At 44.7% G+C, this 12,561-nt stretch overlaps 1 protein-coding gene across 1 annotated transcript in view; it reads right to left on the reverse strand.

Moving 5' to 3' along the window:
* The window catches only part of LOC124119406, a 101,804-nt gene that overhangs the window by 4,125 nt on the left and 85,118 nt on the right, over positions 1-12,561 (reverse strand). The gene's annotated exons all lie outside the window — the stretch shown is intronic.

Consider the following 12,561-nt stretch of genomic DNA (forward strand, 5'->3'; position numbering starts at 1 on the left):
TTGCATTGAAACCATTGAAAAACGTCTCCCTACGACTGAAAGCTATTGCAATACATATTTCATCTTATCTCGAGTACCTAGTTCGATGGTTGGCTTAGTTGCACACATTGATTTGTCTGTACCGCCTCCGTGGTCTAGTGGTCGAGTGTCCACCCGGAGAGTGGAAGGTCCGGGGTTCGATCCCCGGCCGCGTCATATCAAAAAACGTTAAAATATGGTACTTGTTGTTACCCTGTCTGGCGCTCGGCATTAAAGGGCTAAAATAAGGGCTGGTCGGCTCGGAGTAAGTATGCTGTGTCTGAGTGGGGTATTCATGTTAAACTGCGGCATGGTATCTCAGCGGGCTAGCACTATAAATCGACATTAGCCTGGACTAGTACAAGAAGACCCCATTCCACCTCACACCTGAACTATTTAGCAGGCAACCATGGTTTTACTGACAATCTGTACACCTTATCCTACAATTATCGCCGCATCTCAATATGGAAAATGTTTATTGCAGTTTCAAATTGAACACGAAACCAATAAGGTGAGTGAGTGAGTTAAATTTTACATCGCATCGGCAATATTTCAGCCATATAGCGATGTGAACTAGGTTGAACAAGTTAGGCATTTAGATTATATATTAAAAGCTGTCATCGAAGGACAGTACAACAACCAGCAATATATCACAGATTATAAATTTAAAACTAGTTTTAGAGCAATAAAATAATCAGATACAATACAAACGATACAATATAAAAACGGGCTGTAGGTCGCCAGCAACCAAAGTTAGGCCACCATACTAGGGACCATGGGGACTTACGGTACTTCTGCTACCTACATGGTACCCCAGCAGGATTTACACCATCCCTCTGGCCACTGGCGATTATCAGACAGATTAGCCAAAGAGTTAAAATCAACAAAAATACTACGATTAAAAGCACAGAGAAAGGAAATGATACGTTGAATGATACTGGACTTACGTACCTTCCCAGGGGGACAATTGTTTTACGATACTTCAACCCCCTGTGAAGATACAGCCACCAACAATCTAAGTTATGATTTCATTTTCACCAAATTAAAATTCATTTACTTTATACTATACAAATTATTATCAAAATTTATCGATTAATTCTATTTCTTTTAAAAAACCGATGATTAAATGAGCACTGATTTGATTAAAAAGATCCTTTATAGAGGACACTTTGAAATATTTATCCCTTGTGATGGAAAAATCAATACAGTCAAGCAGGACATGCTTGACAGTGATTCTTTCATCACAAGGGATACAAAATGGAGGATCCTCACCTTTCAATAAAAATTCATTTGTATACCTGCTATGGCCAATACGACATCGTCGTAGTATGACCTCCTCAAATCTGGACTGACAACCCAAGTAGGTATAACCAATAGTGGGTTTAATTTCATGTAATTTATTTTCTACTTGGGCGTCCCACTTCTTCTACATTAGATCTCTGATGTAAGATCCAATGACAGGTTTATAATCACTATAAGGTAAAAGAAGTGGTGTCACAGATTTGTTGAGAGCTGCTTTTGCAGCAGTATCGGCCATTGTGTTCCCAACAATACCAACATGGCTGGGTAACCAACAAAAAACGATGTCGCACTGGCCAGTAGCAAGAACACTTAATAATTCAATAATGTCAATTAAAAGTGGATGTTTACAAGACTGATTTTTAATTGCCTGAAGACAAGAAAGAGAATCAGAAAATATAATAAATTGCTTATGTTTGGAATGTTTACTTATGTACTCTAATGCTGTTAATATGGCCTTGGAAACCAATAAGGAGTTGACTGTATACATATATGGTATAAATGTAACCTCTCTCTGATTGAATCCTGTAACTGGATGATATGACTGCATCGTGGCTGCATGTAAATTCCGATACACTCAGACCCACATTAGCGGACTATCTACATAATACACTCGGGTCCTCTCGGCTTATTCCGCTACCTGCATAACACACTCGGGTCATCTCGGCTTATTCCGCTACCTGCGTAACACTCTCGGGTCCACTCGGCTTATTCCGCTACCTGCATAACACACTCGGGTCCTCTCGTCTTATTCCGCTACCTACACAATACCTCGCATTCGTCACCACTCGCCCCTTTCCGTAACCTGCAAGAAGACTCGTCACCCTATCGATGAGTGTTATGTGCGAAAATACGACAAACCAATCAGAATGCGCGTATGATTTCAAGTTCTTCGTCAAAGAATCCCTCAGAAATAATTTTTGATTTTACATCTTGCATCTAAAAATATACCCAAGACACAGCTAAATGTGTTCAATCATACTGTATAATTCCGCATCTCCCGATGTGCTTTAACTTGCATCTGAAATATATAATTTTTTCATAATATATGGGGAACTTGGGTGAACCATTACGCAACGAGTTGACAATTGTCGCAAAAACGGCCATGAGAGGGGCACGAGTCGCTGTTCGGTTTGTCCCGGAATAACACGAGTTGGTCACGGATGAATACCTCGGACAAAAGCACTCAGTGATGTTATGTGATGTCACTGTCGACCGCGTTACGCCAAATCCCGTCGCATATAGTACCTATAACAATTAACATGACAGCCAATTTTAAAGACTTATTCTGTACTTAACAGAAATAATATATATACATCCCGGATGAGGCACCTAATCGCCTGCACTTAGACCACACCCACTCGGCCACCGAAGCTTCCACAACAATGGGAAAGTGCCACTTTACACTTATCAGAGGGGTACACAAAGAACGTGATCTAGATTACCAGCTGTAGGTTAGCCTTCCATGGCTGAGTGGGTTCGGTCTCAGCTGGCGATTACCCTAAGAGTTTGGGTTCGAATCCTGGATGGGACTCCACTTAAGAAAAGTACTAGAAATTGTATTTTACTGAGAAAGTGTAATCCCAAATTTGACATTTGACCACTTTTTAAAATGCGTTGTCTATTTATTATTCTTGTCAGCGCCATACCCGTGCTCGTAGGTTTCAATGTGATGAAATTGGGCTGGAGCTTTTCGAACACATTAAGGTGAAATACTGACAACGGATGTGTTGATCCTACATACTCTAAAAGAGCTGTCACGTGCTGATTACATGCGCATACCATTCAAAGAGGTCTTATTTTACAGTTATTTCATATGTGAAATACATATAATTTTTCATTCTCAGAAAAGAACTGAATATCGTCCTATCTGAAGACTAACTAATATACTATATACGATTTATTGTGGGGGATTTCTTAGTTATTGTAATCATATCACATTTGTCAGTAATAATCTTATTATATAACCTACGATCACAAACATATCGGGGTTCATAAAAATCATGTGCCCCAGAGTCATATGACGTCAGGAGACAACAGTGAATTGTTTCCGTCATCCGGGCGGCAATGTTGACGTCATTCGAATCTTATTGTGACGTTAGATTTGAATGACGTCACACTAGAAACGACGTCATAGCTGAAGGTTGTTGACGTCATTCGTCAAATTGTGGTTCCGCTGCTGGTGCGACTTGCCTTCCTTATACTCTCTGTATGTCGACATATTCTTCGGTAATAGTTGGTTCGTTTGTTGTTTTACGCCGCACTCAGCAATATTCCAGCTATATGACGGCGGTCTGTAAATAATCGAGTCTGGACAAGACAATCCAGTGATTAATATCATGAGCATCGATCCGCGCAATTTGGATACGATGACATGCATCAACCAAGTCAGCGAGCCTGACCACCCGACCCTGTTAGTCGCCTTTTACGACAAGCATGGGTTGCTGAAGGCCTATTCTACCCCGGATCTTCACGGGTCCATTAATAGAACATTATTTTCGTGTTCATGTCATACTATGCTTATGTAGCTCGTGCCTAAATTCCGGTATTTTGCTCGCATTCGCTCGGGAAATACCGGAGCACTCATGAACATTTATATAATATCCTTTATATATAAGCCTCACTTGTATCAGCACAGCGCCAACAATGGCGCAATGACGCAAGTATTTCAACCTGTTCTTGAGAACTTTGAACCAAGAAATACTTTCATTTTCAGCTGAGTTATTAAAAATATGAAATGTTGATATATCCTGTAAAAATGAAAACTTAGCCTAGCAGGCCACATGTAAAATAAATATACAGCATGTGTTTTCATATTAAATACACTGAACTAACCCCTTCATAAGTAAACATCCGCTCTCCCCAGGTTTTGACTTGATAACGAGACCGGCGGGTTGCACTAGATTCTTCTAGCTGGTTGCCAGAGAAACCGTGCCTGACTGATACGTGTATTATTAAGAAGCAACAATCAGCTGGAGACGAGATTCCATCCTATGTAATCAAATGTCTGGAAGGAAGGAACAGTATCGGGCCCAGAGGGAGGGCTGTGATACGCAGAGGTTGACATGTGCCGAACTAAGGATGTATCCCTGATCAGGATCATGTTATCATGCTATTATTGAAAACATGATATTCCACGCTTCAACGCATTTTTTTTTCTTTCTAAAAATGAGGGGCGAAATTTTTTTCTTCAACAACGGCAGACCGCCTCCGTGGTCTTGTGAGAACGTCCGCCCGGAGAGCGGAAGGTCCGGGGTTCGATCCCCTGCCGCGTCATACCAAAAAGACGTTAAAAGATGGTACTTGTTGTTGCCCTGTCTGGCGCTCGGCTAAAACAAGGACTGGTCGGCTCGGAGTCAGTAAACTGTGTCTGAGTGGGGTATTCATGTTAAACTGCGGCATGGTATCTCAGTGGGCTAGCACTATAAATCGGCATCAGTCCGGACTGTGTGTATACAAGCAGCCACACACACGCACGCACGCACGCACGCACGCAAGCACGCACGCACGCACGCGCGCGCTTTATAAGTGCAATAATCTTGGACGCGACCCAATTTCACCTCACCACCTCAACAACGGCACATCTTTTGTCAGAACATCCAGTTCCAGAGAACGATTTGTTTGTGGTTTTTAGTTATTTTGTTCCAGCATTTTCGAGAGCAGATTATTTTTTTCAATATATTCCAAGGTAACATCCCAGCATTGGCTAATAACATCCTCGCACTGGCGATCCTTCCACATGTAATTTGTCAAAAGTTACCAAGACGGATTGATGTAATACTTTGTCGGTCGTCAGCGATCGTGGGAGAAAGGGTGAATATTGATTCATGCCGCTTTTTACAGTATTCCAGCAATATGACGGCGATGGACAACACACATGGGTATCACACAATGTACACATGTTTGGAATCAAACCAGTGCCGTCGGGGTGACGCGCGAACACATTAACCATTTAGCTACCCCACTGCCTTATTGTTTGTTTGTTGTTTAACGCCGTATTCAGCAATATTCCCGCTATTTGACGGCGGTCTGTAAATAATCGAGTATGGACCAGACAATCCAGTGATTGATATCATGAGCATCGATCAACGCAGTTGGGATACGATGACATGCATCAACCAAGTCAGCGAGCCTGACCGCCCGATCCCGTTAGTCGCCTCTCACGACAAGCAAGACGCCTTTTACATCAAGAATGAGTTGCTGAAGATCTATTCTACCCCGGGTCTTCACGGGTCCCGGCGACGAGTGACCCCTTCGTCTTTCATCATACGAGAAGTGCCCGAAGAGTGTCAGCCAGGTATTAATGAAGGCCAATACCTCCACTCCGCGACTGGTAGCGTATAGTACCCTCACGTTTCGTCATGCCGTTATCCACCTCCATTTACGTTATGACGTCACCAATGATACTCCTTATTGATATTCCGAGAGTTGTCTGCACTCACAATATCACAATATCATTTCCTTTCAGGTCAGCATTCAGTTCAGTCATCTGCTACCCTGTCATATTGATGTCTTTGTGACTCCGTCGAATGGTAATGCTACAATAATCATCGGTATTGATTTGATGTCAAGAAGCGTCCCATCAACATTTTGAAAAGACGTCGTTCAAATAGAAATTATTACTAGCCAATTAGACAAGCGTTAATAATCGATGAGAGGATAAGGCGTTTCCGCCTCGTCAGTCTGTTCTCATTTGTCACCCTTGTTAACATATCTGACAGTTGGATAACGAATGAGCACCTTTGCGTGAGTCGTGTGTAGGTTTGTGCGTGAGTCGTGTTTAGGCCTGTGCACGTGTCGTGTGTATCGTGTTGAGTGTGACTGTGTGCGCGTCGAGAGTGCCTGTGCGAGGGTCGAATGTGCCTGTGTGCGTGTCGAGCGTGCACATTTCGAGTTTTACTGCGTGCCGGTTTAGTATGCCTGTGTGCGTGTCGAGTGTGCCTGTGTGCGTGTCGAGTGTACCTGTACACATTTCGAGTTTTACTGCGTGCGTGTCGAGTGTGCCTGTGCGTGTGTCGAGTGTGCCTGTGTGCGTGTCGAGTGTGCCTGTGTGCGTGTCAAGTGTGCGCGTGTCGAGTGTGCCTGTGCAAGTGTCGAGTGTGCCTGTGTGCGTGTCGAGTGTGCCTGTGTGCGTGTCAAGTGTGCTAATGTGCGTGTCGAGAGTGTCTGTGTGCGCGTCGAATGTGCCTGTGTGCGATTCGAGTGTGCGTGTCGAGTGTGCCTGTGCGCGTGTCGAGAGTGCCTGTGTGCGTCGAATGTGCCAGTGTGCGTGTCTGTGTGCGTGTCGAGTGTGCCTGTGCGCGTGTCGAGAGTGCTAATGTGCGTGTCGAGAGTGTCTGTGTGCGTGTCGAGTGTGCTAATGTGCGTGTCGAGAGTGTCTGTGTGCGTGTCGAGAGTGCTAATGTGCGTGTCGAGAGCGTCTGTGTGCGTGTCGAGTGTGCTAATGTGCGTGTCGAGAGTGTCTGTGTGCGTGTCGAGAGTGCTAATGTGCATGTCGAGAGTGTCTTTGTGCGTGTCGAGTGTGCTAATGTGCGTGTCGAGTGTGTCTGTGTGCGTGTCGAGAGTGCTAATGTGCGTGTCGAGAGTGTCTGTGTGCGTGTCGAGTGTGCTAATGTGCGTGTCGAGTGTGTCTGTGTGCGTGTCGAGAGTGCTAATGTGCGTGTCGAGAGTGTCTGTGTGCGTGTCGAGTGTGCTAATGTGCGTGTCGAGTGTGTCTGTGTGCGTGTCGAGAGTGCTAATGTGCGTGTCGAGAGTGTCTGTGTGCGTGTCGAGTGTGCTAATGTGCGTGTCGAGTGTGTCTGTGTGCGTGTCGAGTGTGCTAATGTGCGTGTCGAGAGTGTCTGTGTGCGTGTCGAGTGTGCTAATGTGCGTGTCGAGAGTGTCTGTGCGCGTGTCGAGAGTGCTAATGTGCGTGTCGAGAGAGTGCCTGTGTGCGTGTCGAGTGTGCCTGTGTGCGTGTCGAGTGTGCTAATGTGCGTGTCGAGAGTGTCTGTGTGCGCGTCGAGAGTGCCTGTGTGCGTGTCGAGTGTGCCTGTGTGCGTGTAAAGTGTGCTAATGTGCGTGTCGAGTGTGCCTGTGCGCGTGTCGAGAGTGCCTGTGTGCGTGTCGAGTGTGCCTGTGTGCGTGTCAAGTGTGCTAATGTGCGTGTCGAGAGGGTCTGTTTGCGCGTCGAATGTGCCTGTGTGCGTTTCGAGTGTGCGTGTCGAGAGTGCCTGTGCTTGTGTCGAGAGTGCCTGTGTGCGTCGAATGTACCAGTGTGCGTGTCTGTGTGCGTTTCGAGTGTGCGTGTCGAGTGTGCCTGTGCGTGTGTCGAGAGTGCCTGTGTGCGTCGAATGTACCAGTGTGCGTGTCTGTGTTCGTGTCGAGTGTGCGTGTCGAGTGTGCCTGTGTGCGTGTCTGTGTGCGTGTCGAGTGTGCTAATGTGCGTGTCGAGTGCCATGTAAAACGATCTGTCTGCCTAATCGCGTGTATGTAATATCATACATGATCACGACGTCACAAAATCTACACTGAGGCCATATGGAAGAAAAATACCTAATGCCCAGACGCCACTTCAGTATCCACTAGAGTCGTCCCGTGACCCTTGCATCTCTGCATCAAACTGCTTTTGGCGATATGTATACAATCACAAATGACGTTAGATAATGTACCATAAGTACCATCCTGTCAACACGTAATGATATTCGTCCTCGCGCTGCTTAAAGAGTTCCATCTGTACTGTAACGTACATCATGCAAACCCCTCAAGCAGCGCGTGCGGGAATTCAACGCTAAGTTGTTTATTCTAAATTAATGAAGGGACCTAAAGACAAGTAGACAAGCTTCAAGTTGTGTCGTAAGAATAAACAGAGAGATCCAGGAAGATAACAAGCCTTGGTTACATTTGGCTGGATCTGCTCGTCTGGGAAATGTTGGAGGAAGATACTACATGATGGATCATTCAGGGTCGATGAAACTAAACTGGCGTCAGAAAGAGAAAGAAAGTGGCGCCTCAGTGGTCATGTGGTAGAGCGTCCGCCCTGAGAACGGAAGGTACGGGGTTCGAACCCCTGCTTCATCATACTAAAAGAGGTCAAAAGATGGTACTTGTTGTTACCTTGCCTTGCGCTTCGCATTAAGGGGCTAATACAGGGTATGGTCGGCTCGGAGAGTGGGGTATTCATGTTAAACTGCGGCATGGTATCTCAGCTGGCTAGCACTATAGTTCCGGCTAGTACAGGAGGACACGCACACACGCGCGCGCGCGCACGCACGGACGCACGGACGCACGCACACACACACACACACTGTATCAGTGCAATAATCTTGAATGCGACGTTAAACCCCCATTTCATATAGCTGTACCGAATATAATACGTTCATGGAAAGACAGAAAAATGATAGCATTGTTGGACGGAACGTTAAAATTGAGAGACGATCACCAAGTTGATGCAGTGTTACGGGATGACCGGCGGAACGGCAGCCAGGCAAGGACATTGGGGATCCGCCGTTGAGGACGGCTGTCTCCATACCTTGCACCTACGTCACATATTCCTCATCTGCTGTGACTGCGCTTGGACGTGTCATCAGCCGTTACACCATACGCGTCGACGTCGAGAGCAAAGCACCAAGGTCTATCGACGATTCAGAGGAATAACGTTGACGAGGCAACATCGGTTTTGGTGTTTACGTTGGGCACGCTATGTTCAACGTTGGTTTTGTCATAACTGGCAACGTGTGTTATTTTCTGATGAGAGCAGATTGAAGAAACGGATCTACCGACAAATAGGAGAAAGAACAGTTTTTGTATTCGGGGGAATGTCTCAGTTGGCGGGGACAGTCGGATTGTTCGGGGAGAAAAATGAACAGAAATCAGATGGTTTGCTTATTTGTTTTGTTTGTTGTTTAACTCCGAACTAATCAATATATTCCAGCTACATGACGGCGGTCTGTAAATAATCGAGCCTGGAACAGACTATCCAGTGATTGACATCATAGGCATCGATCGATCTGCGAAATTGGGATGACGTGCATCAACCAAGTCACCGAGCCTGACCACCCGACCGTCAGTCACGACAAACATGGTGTTGAAGATTTTAATCTGGACCTTCACTGGTCCAAATGAGATGGTACAAGCACAGAAAGGGCAATGGAGGGCAACACCAGAGAATAACTGCCGAAACAGATTCCATTCGGCGTGAAAGGCAAAATAGCGGTGACAATTATATAAATGGATCACTGACAATCAGTGACGCCAGATGTTCGCGAAAAGTATTAATTCACAAGGGTTGGTCATTTCCACAAAATATGCCCTTCCTCAAAAGGATTTACTCGCAATTACAATTGCAAACATTTGTCCACTTTCGTGCACTTGGCTCGTGTTCCTTCAAAGCAGACATTTAAAATAACGTTCGCAGCAGACGTCCCTCGTAAAAAACCCAACGCCGATGGATGACGGGATCCTCTTGAGATAAAACATATAATTGAGTTTATAGGGCTGACATTGATCTCCTGCAAAACACATTACTTGCAATACGTCTCTGGTCGGTCAGTCGTTCGGAGACTGTTATTTTTTTGCTTTGGCTCTATACAAATCCTGCAGCAGTTGCGTTGGAGAAGATGTGATTTTCGCTAGCTTCAGATTTTCTTGGACCAAATACTCCTACAGAGACGTTTAGTTTATTCAGCAGATTCCCATGTTAGTTTTCTCGCCACTAATGCGATTGCTTGATCATATTATACTACATTTCAGATGTTTCGTCAAACCATTCACAGAAAGTGACAGGAATTTAATCACGTCAAAAGTCTTATTGTTGACAATTGCTTATGAACAAAATGTACATAGTAAACAGATATTGATCTGGTTAGTGGAGGTTGCAAGGCATCGTAAGTACAATTCTGTTCATCATAACCGCTGATTATTGTTCTCTAGATATCACTGACAAAGTCATGTTGACTTCGAGGACATTTTGTTCACGTACTTGTACGTACGCACTAATAAATATAAAATAGAATGAAGATTCGACTTGAAAAGGTTCACTTTAAATTGTTAAGATATGCAATATCCTTGATCCAACAAAAGTGTATATGCGTTGCAGACATTTTTAGAACATCTTCATCTTGCAACTTGGGTGAGTGAATGAGTGAGTGAGTTGGGTTTAACGCCGCTTTTAACAGTATCATGGTGTGACAGCTTGATGTGGGAGGAAAGCCCGATGCATGTCTCAGACGTTTACCTCTTCGGTGAAACCCACGAGCACGGGTATGGTGCTGACAAACCTAGCAAAATAATCGGGGCGAACCGGGATTCGAATCCACAATCATAGGTTTCTGGCGTGCCCATGGGACGCAACTCTGCGCAGCGAACTGGGCGCCTTGGACGACTGGGCCAACCGTGCCCCCTCTTGCAAATTGGATTACATACATTTAGTTGTTCTGAAGTTCCTGCATTCAACCACGACCCTGTACGAAATTATGTGCCTTCAGCTTTGTGAAACATGCTGACATCGTTTCAAAAGTCATCTGAACTCTTCAATGACAATTTCCTGAACTTGAACGGTTCTGACTATGTGTGGGTACAAGATCCTGCTTGTGCCGCATCTGATAATCAGATGATTAACTCTCATGGGGACCCAAGCTCCTCACAGCGATTGCCCGTTCGCGGAGCTCTACTATCGCTGCCACCAGTCAAAGCTCCCCTCTGTGATAGGTGGCTACAACCATGCTTGGAGTTGAACTCGCAACCGACTGACCAATATGGTTACAAACAACCGATGACAGCCGTGACGCCGAATACACTTACCCTAACAAAAAAAATTGTTTTTGTCAATTTGAATTTCTATTTAAACTATCATGTAATTGGTATGGTAAGAATGTAAGGGGGAATGTGGATGATTTTCCGGTCGTCAGCAATCTCGAACCAATCAATCAAACAAACAAAAAGGTAAATTCATCAGGGAAATATGGTCAGTCATAAACCTTTTCAAGAATAGCTATGACGGCATTCCCAAAGACATAAACAAAAGCATAAACGTTACTACATTTGGGGTTAGAGGGCAAATTTCAAGATTCCTGTAATGGCCGCGCCCACACGATGTTACCGAGTGTAACGAAGCTGGCACTGGGAAGGAGCTTGACATGTACCCAGAATTCTTATACCTACTTCCGTCACAGCCAGAAAGCTAAGGTAACCCTACAGACAGACAGATTGACACACCAAATTCTTGTCATCTAATTTTATAATGTGAGTGAGTGAGTATGGTTTTACGCCGCATTTAGCAATATTCCAGCAATATCACGGCGACGCCAGAAATGGGCTTCACATCTAATTTTATAAAAACATACTGACTTTGATACAATGATATGAGATAGAAACATAAGCACTAGGCGTTAAATGATCTTCTTGAAAAACTCACTAACTATTCACATGACATGGACTGATTCGTAGGATATTATTATGGCATATGCACAGAAGAGTTGACATTTGACTTTATATCAAAACGGTTCCGATGTATTTTTTCAGGAATCCACAGCAACGCGTGCTTGTCGTGAGAGGAGACCTATGGATCGGGCGGGGGACGCGCGGACTTGGTTGATTTCGTGTCATCGTTCCCTGACGTTCCCCTTACCAATCACTGGATTGTCTGGTCCAGACGCGATTGTTAACGGGCCTCTATCATACAACATGAATATTGCCTAGTGAGGCGTTACGCACATACTAAACACAAAAAAACACCATTTTTTCGGGAATAAGATAAAAACGGTACAGCCTATGGTTATAGATATTGTATCCAGTATGTTGTCAAGGCAACGAGGGTTACCCAGGTAACAGAATGAACATGTATTGATCAATGCTGAACACCACTGAGGTATATCAGCGTATGCCCCGACGGGCGGTTTTACCAATTTGGGGATAGGTAATTACTTTTGACTATTCTCCATCAATCTGTGTCTATGATCTCGTCTCATCCTCTGCACCTTCTGTGACAGGTTTCATTTCTACAATAAGACTTACATTTCGCCCCATAGACTGCCGGCGGTGCTGTTATGCAGCTGGTGGACTTCGTGAAGTTCTTTGTATGAATATCTCTGATCATTGCGCTCGGCTGATTTTGATAAGAGCAAGTCTACGATCTGGCGTTTTAATTTCGGATGCATTGACATCAGATTGAAGGGAAACAGGCATTGAAGCTGGGATGGTTTCGTTTGATGTGTCAGCGGCGATAATGGCTCCAGCTCAACTTTTACCGATATGGTAAAACTATTG

Source organism: Haliotis rufescens, unplaced genomic scaffold, assembly GCF_023055435.1.
Source record: "Haliotis rufescens isolate VD_foot unplaced genomic scaffold, xgHalRufe1.0.p SCAF_21, whole genome shotgun sequence".
Classification (NCBI taxonomy): domain Eukaryota; kingdom Metazoa; phylum Mollusca; class Gastropoda; order Lepetellida; family Haliotidae; genus Haliotis; species Haliotis rufescens.